The 10,787-nt window shown below is 44.3% G+C and overlaps 1 protein-coding gene across 2 annotated transcripts in view; it reads left to right on the forward strand.

Moving 5' to 3' along the window:
• Nucleotides 1–1,388: 1,388 nt before the first annotated feature.
• Nucleotides 1,389–10,787, forward strand: part of LOC122396861 (protein sprint) — a 97,829-nt gene continuing 88,430 nt past the window's right edge. For both annotated transcript variants that reach the window (XM_043395580.1, XM_043395581.1), the window contains exons 1-4: nt 1,389–2,578; nt 3,032–3,131; nt 3,221–3,392; nt 3,485–3,694. The gene's annotated coding sequence lies outside the window, so the exon portion shown is untranslated. The remainder of the gene's footprint in view (nt 2,579–3,031; nt 3,132–3,220; nt 3,393–3,484; nt 3,695–10,787) is intronic.

Raw genomic sequence — 10,787 nt, forward strand, 5'->3', positions numbered from 1 at the left:
GTAATCTTACTAACCTTTCTAAAAAGAGTATAAAAGGGTATCAATAAAATCTTGTTTATCGATGGGAAGTAATAAGAAAAGGAATGATAAATTCAGAGCTTGTTCAACTAACAAGCCATCGACTCCATGATCATAGAATTATGCCACAATAAAAGATTTGCAGATGCAGGAATATCTTAATATAAATTTTTAGAGCATAATAACTATAAATCTTGTATGATCGCTATTGGCAAATATTTAACATTGTACAAAGTAAAACAGGGTTCAATTACAAAGGCAAACAAAATGCATATTCTAAATGTATATGAAACAACCAAAGAAATATATGTATGTATATTCAGCATCAAATGTTTCCATAGTCAATGTTTGTGTTACAAGGTTGAGTAAAATTAGTAAATGAAAAGAGAGAATCAAAACTCTTTGAAACATACAAATTTATGTATGTATCGTTTATGAGTCAGAACTTGTACTGAAATATTTAATTCTTTGTTTTGGAAAGGATGCAAGATTTGATTTATGTGTATTATAGTTTATTGAGAAATATTTGGCTTGCAACAAAGTTGGTTAGGAAGTTATACAAATTTTCGACTCTCAGACACAACTGAAAATAAAACTAAACGTGTGGGAGCCGAATATTAAATTGTTTAATTATTATTATACATTATAGTCAAAGGTTCTAGAAGTTTTCATTGCGAAGCTAATAACTTGGTAGGCTAGCTTTCAAGTGCCTAGAAAAATACCGAATTTCCGTAATGGGTTTTTTAATACATAATTATTTCTCTAAATATTTAATCTCAATTCGAAACATATGATCTGATCTCGTTTTTAGGTTAGTACCCCTCGAGCCCCCTGTAGTTTAAATTGTGGAACAGTTTCGTTGAGTTTCCAATCTACTTTACAGTTCGTTCGTGGTCGTTGCGTACAAAATCGTAGTACTCGAGTAGACCGTGCGATGGCGTCACAGGTACGAATAGTGCCAAGACCGATATAATTTGTGTCATACATTCCAGTTATGTAGTGCTTTTCGTTGCAACAGGTGTTACGGACCGATGAATTTTCGCATAAGTTTTTAATAGCACGTTGTCGCGCGTGTGCATGTGCATATACGCGTTAGTAAAATATTTCTGATAAATCTGACGCAGCTACCGTCCGTTTCGAAATCGTATTCTATTCTCCTTCGAAAGTGCGTGTACTCAGGAAGTGATTTATGCAGCATAAAACGCACCGTATTCGGGTAAACGAAGCAATGTAGTAGTGTCGAGGCGAGTATTATTTATCCTTTATACCGTATCGAAAATTGGTATTCTCTGCGTTACGTTATTTATATCGTTCTATTCTTCGATACGAAGGTACTCAGGTTATTTGCGTATTTGATGTTAATCATTGACACGTGCGTGAATAGCAATGCGATTTAATTATCGTTCCTTGAACGTGAATCAGAACGTTCGCCGTTTATCCTGAAAAATAAATATGTGTCATGGAACACGATCGAACATGTTTCCTGTGTTTTTAATGGTAATGATAAAGACTTTTTGCGAGCCCTGTGTCTACGTATCATGATATCGTGAAACGAATTACGAGTATCTATCCATATTTTCGCGATTAAATTACTCGTATCTCGGCGGTACGCCCGCCATTGATGATTCTGTCGTTTGACAGTTAAAATTTGAAACGCGCGAACTTGTCACGGTATGCGTACAGTATCAATGGCGCTATCAGGTTGCTGTAAGCTTATCGCGCGTATTTATTTTACAAACGTATATCGTAAACAACGTGTATCGTACACAATGGACGTTTTATCGGACGAAAGAACGAGGTTCGAGAATTTTTAAATCGTACGAAATAGAACCATTCGAAGATGTTGGTAAATTATTAGCAGAAATCGTGGGGAATTCGAATGTGCTTAAATCGTCGAAATATTTATGTCAATTAAGTCCTTAATACAGCGGAATTAATTATGGTCGTTCGTTCGAGTAAGTAGGCGGATTACCGAGAAACGAGTCACGTTACGAGTTTCTCGAAACGTATTCTCTTCTATTTCGATGTTCCGATTTCGCGTATAGTGACGCTAATGTGCTCGGAACGACGTGTCGGCTGTGTGTGTGACTACCTTAATTCCATAATAAATTTCTGGAGTCTCAGAATGTTTCTATCGCACAGAGAGTAATTCTTAGAAAGTTACACGTCGTAATAAGTGCATCGAAATAGTATGTGGTAGCATAAAGCGGTACTTGTATTTGTCTTTATTCTGTACATGTTACATTTTAATGCGTTCGATATTCAACAAGGTCTACAGAAATATCAGTACGCGTCGATACGGCTGTGTTAGCTTGCCACGATTAAACGTAATTCTACGAATATTTTATTTACATGTATATCGGACGTCGATAATTAAAACAATGTCGATAATCTTTCTAACGTTGCAAAAGTGAACGGCCTGGCATTCGCACGCGTTCGAAGGAAACCCGTTTCTATACGTGGGTGGTGGAAAAAAGGTTGGAACCTACGCGAGTTTCACGTATTTGGCGTGTTTCAACGATCGAACGTCTTGTAGTCTTTACAGGGCGATTGAAAAATGGTGAGATAAAATTTACATATTTACAGGGTGTTCGGCCATCCCTGGGAAAAATTTTAACGGGAGATTCTAGAGACCAAAATAAGAAGAAAATCAAGAATATCGATTTGTTGATTGAGGCTTCGTTAAAAAGTTATTAACGTTTAAAAGTGCGCCTGCAGATAGGCAACCTGCGTACAACTGCGTGCGCGCGGTAGTGGTTCTCACTCAGCCTGAGAAACTCTACTTAGTAACGTATCGGCAGCCTTGCTATCAGCTGTTCGTAGATTGCCGCTCTACAGGCGTAACTTTAAACGTTAATAACTTTTCAACGAAGCCTCAGTCAACAAATCGGTATTCTTGATTTTCGTCTTATTTTGGTCTCCAGAATCTCCCATTAAAATTTTACCCAGGATTGACCGAACACTGTATACTTTCAAAAATTAGTTTGTTTCTCGATGTTTGGGAATTCTCCAGGTACAATAGTGCAATTGTTGTCGCTAATATACTATCGCTGGATATACACGTTACATAGGCCGATAGAAAAGATAGCACGGTATAGATGTCAACGACTCAGGTAGGTCGGATAAGATGTATCTTATCTAGATGTGTGCCCAGTGATGTTGATCTTGTTCATTCACGGATTTATCTTAATTTTTTTCCAAGGATTTTTCAGGAACCATCTTCCCTATGTTCCTCTTATCTCCGGGAAATGAACAATTACACGTTGCAACGTTGAAGAGAAGAAAGGGAAAAGAACAGGATCGCATTTTGCAAGAGAATTGGGAACTACGCTGAAACGATAACTCTGATTCCCGCTCCCGACCCATACGTTAAGGTTATTTGTTTTATTCGCTCGTTTTTCTCTGTTCCCGCGTACGATTTGCAACGTTATTCGTATCAATGTATGTTTTCCCATTCGATTTAAAGCGACAGTTCGGAAAGTTGACGATCGTGCGAACGCATCGTTAACGAAGCGTGTCGAAGGCGGCCAAAGGGTGACCGTAATATGCCGGACGTATAGTAGAACGATAAAATACGGTTATAAAAATAAGTGGCAGGACGATATGTACAACGAGCGAGGCTTTAAGTACCGTTTCGAAGGATTGCTGACGCGCAACGAACGAACTATATACATACGTAAGTATGTACCTCCATAGTTGATCGCAAATTCGAACGATTCCATAGAGTTCAATAAATTTTTATCATCATTCGTTTTCCAACGAGTTTTAAAGGGAGAAACCACCCCTTTACAACGACCCCTTAATAATCGATGTACAATTTTTGTCGTCGCGTTTCGAGAAAGTGTATGTTATTCGTGGGAGATTTGCCGAAGAGCAGACGATGGGTTTTCTCCCGTTGCTTTGTGTATGGGGTATACGCCTATGGTGGTCCACGCGCCTAAAATCGATTCAGAGAGACACAGACAGGGCATAGACCTCCGTCCGCAGGGTAGATTCGTCGTAACTCTATGGAATCAAACATTTTCCTCTCTCGTTTAACCTTTTCCTCGTGATTTGCAAAGATCTAAGAGAAATCCGAGGAAAGCGTTCGACGACAGAACCAACTTTGAATTTTTTTAATGGAACCTGTGGTACGATTTTTACTGGTCGCTCGAATCGAAAGAGCGGACCTTGACTTTTGTCCTGCTTTCGTTTTCTCATTAGTCATTGCATCTGTGCCTCCTTGGTTTTAATGACTGTGGGATCGGGAAAATAATGACTCCGCTCTGTTCCGTTCCGCACAATTTTATTGTTGCTGTCGTACAACGACGTGACTCGTGGTGCGGGTTACGCTCGACTCTCTGGTACGATCATCGCCACCGTACCAAGAGGCCTTCAAAAACAAAAGACGGTCAGAGACGACGACAACGGCTTTTCGGCTCACGCGGCTCTGGTCGTCTCGTGTGCAACCATCGTCTCGTGTGCAACCATACATTGTAGCGGCTTCGAACGGCTAAGGCGTATGTGGTGCCTTGGCCGCCACACTACCCCCCTGCCAGTAATTGGCACAATTACGAAAAATTGACCGACTACATTACCACTACCATTTACTCTACTATATAAAATACGTTATCCTAACTAAGATTTACATTACAGTATTTGAACAGAGTTGAAAAAAAAAAAAGGAATTTACATGGAGTTTAATATATAATACGTAATACCTAAAAATACATGAAAGTACATAAAAGTGATGGATAAAAATAAATGGTATATGATACTTATTATAATAATGCGCAAGCCTTAAGTACTACCGCGTAATTTGAAATCGCTCGGGAAAACGTACGCGTCTACCTGAACGCGTGACACGTTGCTGTATAACCGGCGCATTGTCAGGTACGTTTGTTTGTGTGACCGGCTGATTTTCTATGCTCACGGGATCCGGTCTGTTTTCTGCTAGCATATAAGCAGGCTTTAGCCTTTCAATTGATATATTTATTTCCTTACCTCTAATGTTTATTGTAAATGTTTTTTCGCCTCGGCGCACTACGGCGTATGGACCTTCATAAGCGGGTTGTAAAATAGTTTTGGCTGAATCTGTTCGGATGAAAACATGTGTTGAACTGCTAAGATCTTTGAAAACGAATGTACGATTAACGGAATGGCGTGATGCATTAGAGGGACTCAATTTAGAAAAATGGTTGCGTAGTCTATTAGTAAAATCGGAAGCATTTTCTGTGCCTTCCGCTGAATGCGAAGACAAGAACTCTCCCGGTAATCTTAATGGCTCGCCATAAACTAATTCCGCTGAGGTAGCGCCGAGGTCTTCTTTCCAGGCGGAACGAATACCGAGTAGAACCGTCGGAAGTATTTCTGTCCACTTGTCGGATCCGTGGCACCTTATAGCCGACTTGAGCTGTCGGTGAAAACGCTCTACCATCCCATTGGCCGCTGGGTGATACGCCGTTGTGCGAAGGCGTGTGGATCCAATTAAATTGTTCAGCGCAAAAAATAATTTGGATTCGAACTGCCTACCCTGATCGGTGGTAATCCGTACGGGAGCACCAAACCGCGCTACCCAACCGTCATAAAAGGTTCGAGCTACGGTTTGGGCCTCCTGATCGACCATGGGGAAGGCTTCCGGCCACCGCGTATATCTGTCTACACAGGTCAGACAATACCTGAAACCTTCGGACACCGGTAAAATTACTATGTCTAAATGAATGTGTTCGAATCGCGCAGAAGGTTTAACAAATGTAGCCAATGGTGCAGTCACATGACGGGAAATTTTTGATCTTTGGCACGGTATACAGCAACGTGTCCACGTGCGAACATCTCTTTTAATCGACGGCCAAACATAACGTTGCGTTATGAGCTTGATCGTCGCGTTAATACCTGGATGTGATAATACATGTAACATATTAAAAACTGCGCGTCGGAAAGGAGGGGTGACATAAGGTCTTACATTCTTAGTCGAAATATCGCAAAAAATTTCGGAAGACGTGCCAGGCAACGAGACTTTGCGTAATTGCAGGCTAGATTCGCTATTCAACAACCGCTGCAACTCCTCATCCTGGGCTTGCGATTTTGCCAATTCTTCGAAATTAATCGAGTGGTTAACCGTTTCCACTCTGGACAGTGCATCGGCAACGACGTTGTCTTTACCGGAAATATGTTGAATATCTGTAGAGAATTGCGCAATGTAATCTAGGTATCGGAATTGTCGAGGAGAGCATTTATCTAATTTCTGTTTGAAAGCGAAAGTTATGGGTTTATGGTCTGTAAAAATCGTGAAATGTCTGCCTTCGAGCATATGTTTGAAATGTTTTATTGCTAAATAGATAGAAAGTAGTTCCCGGTCGTAAGCTGAATACTTCTTTTCGGCAGATCCTAATTTCTTAGAAAAGAATGCTAATGGTTGTCGTTCGTTGCCGACGCACTGATGTAAAACAGCTCCTACGGTGTAATCAGAAGCATCGCAGGTAACCGACAATGGAGCGTTGACCGCAGGATGAGAAAGCAGGGTTGCGTTTGCTAAACTATTTTTGGTATTTTCGAAAGCCTGACGCGCTTCCGAAGTCCAGGCTATCAGGGTCTTGCCCTTTAAATTGCCGGCTAGAAGGTCGTTCAAGGGTGCTTGAAAGCGAGCGGCATCTGGGATAAAACGGCGGTAAAAATTAAGCATTCCCAAGTACTGCCTCAAATCCTTCGCGTTTTTCGGAAGGGGAAATGACTTTATGGCTTGTACCTTGCCGGGCAAAGGTTGAGTGCCGCTTTCATTTACCCGATAGCCTAGAAATTTAACTTCTTCCTGTCCGAACGTGCATTTATTCGGATTAACAACAATGCCATAATCTTTTAATCGTTTAAATAATAATTCTAAATGGCGCAGGTGATCGGCTTGGGATTCTGAGGCGACCAAAATGTCGTCTATATACGCGTAACAAAAATCGAAACCGCGTAAAATTTCGTCGATAAAGCGCTGAAATGTTTGCGCGGCATTTCGTAACCCGAACGACATGTACGGGAATTCAAAAAGCCCGAACGGCGTTGTAATGGCCGTTTTTCCGACGTCTTCCGACGCAACCGGAATCTGATTATAAGCTCGGACGAGATCTATTGTGGAAAATACCTTTTTGCCACTCAGTTGTTGCGCAAAATCCTCAATGTGACGCACGGGGTATCGGTCGGGAATTGTCCGTGCGTTTAACGCTCTATAGTCACCGCAAGGCCTCCAAGCTTCTTCGCCCTTCTTCGGAACCATATGAAGGGGTGCTGACCACGCGCTCTTCGAAGGACAAGCGATGCCCATCTTCACCATCGCGTCGAACTCCTTCTGGGCAGCCCTGAGCCGGTCCGGTGCAAGCCGCCGCGGCTTGCTGGAAACGGGTGGTCCAGGGGTTGTCTCGATGTAATGCACCGTTTGGTGCGTAGTCCTCATCGGGGTGCCGCTAGGCCGTGTAAGTTCCGGCATCTGCATCAGGAGCTGGTGGTAAACGGTAGTCCCTGCTACTGTCTTCACCGACGGCGTTTCATCCTCGGCTCGTGTTCCGCGGACCGTTAACGACGTTGTCCGATCGACGAGGCGACGATTGCGGATGTCCACCATAAGATCGAAGTGATCGAGAAAGTCTACCCCGATTATGGGTTTTGTAACATCCGCAACCACGAATCGCCACACGAAATCCCGTCGTAGGCCGAGGTGCAGGTTTAACGACACTGTCCCGTAGGTGTTAATTACACTCCCATTCGCCGCCGCCAGCTGGTACTCCGATCTTTCTCGCAATCCGCCTAGCAGGCGGCGCGGAAAAACGCACAAATCGGCCCCGGTATCCACTAAAAATTCCGTCTTCGAGCTGTTGTCTAAGATGAAGAGGCGGCGTGATGCTGGATTTGTGTCGCTGGCCGCCATCAACGACTCCCCAGGTCGTTTCCCTGATCCGTGGCGTTCCAATTGCACGGTGCAACGCACCTCTGCGCGGCCGGACCGAACCGCCAATGGTACCAGCATTTCCCTTGATGGTCCATTTGTCCTCCCGCGGGCCGCTCTCGCGATCGCGATAGAGATCGTCTGCGGTAGCGCGAGTTTGGATGATTTCGGTGGGTCCACCTGCGACGGGAAGATTGCCCCTGGTCCACCAAGGATTCACGGATGGCAGAAATTTCCTGCCTCAAGGAAAGAGCCAATTGCGACATCTTAATGTTTAACATGGCCTCGATGCTCGGGCCCGGCGGGGGTATTTGGCAGGATGCAGATACGCCCGTAGTCGCGGCCTCCGTGACGTGTACCCGCGGTGTCATCGTATCCGCGACAGCGTCTGCCAACTCTGCTACCTTATCCAGCGGGGTGTCCCGCTGCGTGGATAAAATCACCTGCATATTAGCAGGTAGCCGGCCCATCCAAAGCGTCCGCAATACACCGTCCGAAAAAGCCGTACCGGCCAATCCGCGCAGGTGACGAAGAAATTGGGACGGTTTTCTGTCCCCGATTTCCTCGTGTTCCAATAACCGCCGCGTTTTCTGTTCCTGCGACGCACTAAGCCGGCGAATGAACTCATTTTTTAGCGTCGTGTACGGATCCGTGGCCGGGGGATTCATGATAATGTCTCTTACTTCCGCGGCGTGTCGCGCACTTAACGCGCCGAGAATGTACCCGAATTTCGTGGTCTCCGACGTTACATTGGATACCTCAAAACTTCTCTCTACCATTGAAAACCACATCTCCGGGTCTCCCGGACAAAACTCGGGTATCCGTACAGCGACGCGATCAACTGCCAACGGCACACCCGCGGATGTCCCTGCGTTAACGTTAGGGTCAGTCATTTTACCAGTCTTAGTCACAAAAAAAAATAGTTTCACCGCACACACACACCGCGCTTACTATTTGTCAGACCGTGTCCTTTTCTTATGTCCTTAACACTATACACTTATTTCTCTACACTAACTAATATTGTCCGTATACAAAAAATGTCCAAATTTTCTTAAAAAAAACTTTACTTGCGCGGCGAGATCACGTCGGGGTCACCAATGTGGGATCGGGAAAATAATGACTCCGCTCTGTTCCGTTCCGCACAATTTTATTGTTGCTGTCGTACAACGACGTGACTCGTGGTGCGGGTTACGCTCGACTCTCTGGTACGATCATCGCCACCGTACCAAGAGGCCTTCAAAAACAAAAGACGGTCAGAGACGACGACAACGGCTTTTCGGCTCACGCGGCTCTGGTCGTCTCGTGTGCAACCATCGTCTCGTGTGCAACCATACATTGTAGCGGCTTCGAACGGCTAAGGCGTATGTGGTGCCTTGGCCGCCACATGACAAACAACGTCGATGTAAATATACTTCGTAACGTTTGCGAGAAATTCATTTAAATTTAGATTTATATTACGTGTTCGTGTTTCGAGGGAAGGGAAATTGTCGCGCTTTACTCGAACGAAAAGCATCGCGCAAATTAATTCCCAAAGCGTTCTCTCGGTCGTTGGAAGTTTCGTGTATCCAGTCGGGATTGCCAGCAAACTAGTTCCCCAGCTTCTTTCACCCTCGATTCCGCCGAATTGTCCAGAGGGAGGTGTCGTTTCAAAAACGAACGTTCTACGGACGACGACGAACGCGGGGAAGTCGCGTCACCGAAATTTCCACGTTCCTCTCCCTCTCTTTTAATTTTACGATAGCTAGTAATCGTCTCGCAGCTAAATTATTATGGGGGACATTTAGCTCCGAGCCACTGCCGCCCGGAGTTTCGAGAATGATCTCTGGCGTCTTTATGGCAGTTAGGTTTATTAGACGTTGTTTCCACAGAGAACTTGGTCCATTTCTAACACCGTTCGAGCGACCCTTCGCTCTCGAGACTAACACTAGACGCACATTGTAACGTAGGATGACGAAGCTCAGCATTTTATGCAAGCTATATAGAATCAGTCGTGTCAAATTCATTTCGACAGGTCTGTTATTATTTCTAAATCCATGCTCGAACAAGTCGTTTAAGATTAATCCGCGATACAAATGTAATTAGCTGTCCAGCTCGTGATACGTAGCCGTAGATTGGCAAATTGACAAGGCTGACGACAAAAGATAGAATCGACAGGAATATAAGAGCCACGTGTGATATCGTATGTCGATCTCGAGACGTATGTACGATAGAACCCATAAATCTGTTGTTGCTATCTAACGCGCGTTTAAAGACGAACTTGTCGACGGAGAAACGGGTCGAGTCGAACACATGGAATTCCAGCCAGCCAAGTCGTTGTTATTTCTAGTTCATTACCACGTCAGAGTTTGTATCGCTGTTCAAGTCCCATAGTAAATAATGCAGTACGACACCTGGTACACCCTGTACATCATGCTGCGTATGCACAGAAGCGTCGTGTACACACGTGCGGGGACCGAGCGTAATCTATATGCATAATGTATAGGAGCTGGTGGTGTAGAGGCGAAATACCTTGGTTGGCGCGACGTTCTATATCACGTAAGCCGTGCTTCTGACTACGTCCCACTGTGCTCTGTACATCAGGACTTTCTTTTCCGCGTGTACCTCTACGTGTACGCACTGTGTTCCACCGCGACGGTTGAGTACGTCGGGAATAATGGAAAGAATTCTGGCAACCACCAAGACGGTCCCTTGGAAGGGCACACGTAGATATACACGCGTGGTGGGTTCTCTGTCGACCCTTACTCGAGACTCGACTCTCGCATCGCATTAATCCTGCTTCTTTTTCGCTCGACAACGTAGACGTATTCGTTAAAGGTAGCCCCAGCGCTGCTCGCCATTAACGTTGCAATTAAATATATAAGGG

Source organism: Colletes gigas, unplaced genomic scaffold (genome assembly GCF_013123115.1).
Source record: "Colletes gigas isolate AHSC1104 unplaced genomic scaffold, ASM1312311v1 Colletes_gigas_Sc00008, whole genome shotgun sequence".
NCBI lineage: Eukaryota > Metazoa > Arthropoda > Insecta > Hymenoptera > Colletidae > Colletes > Colletes gigas.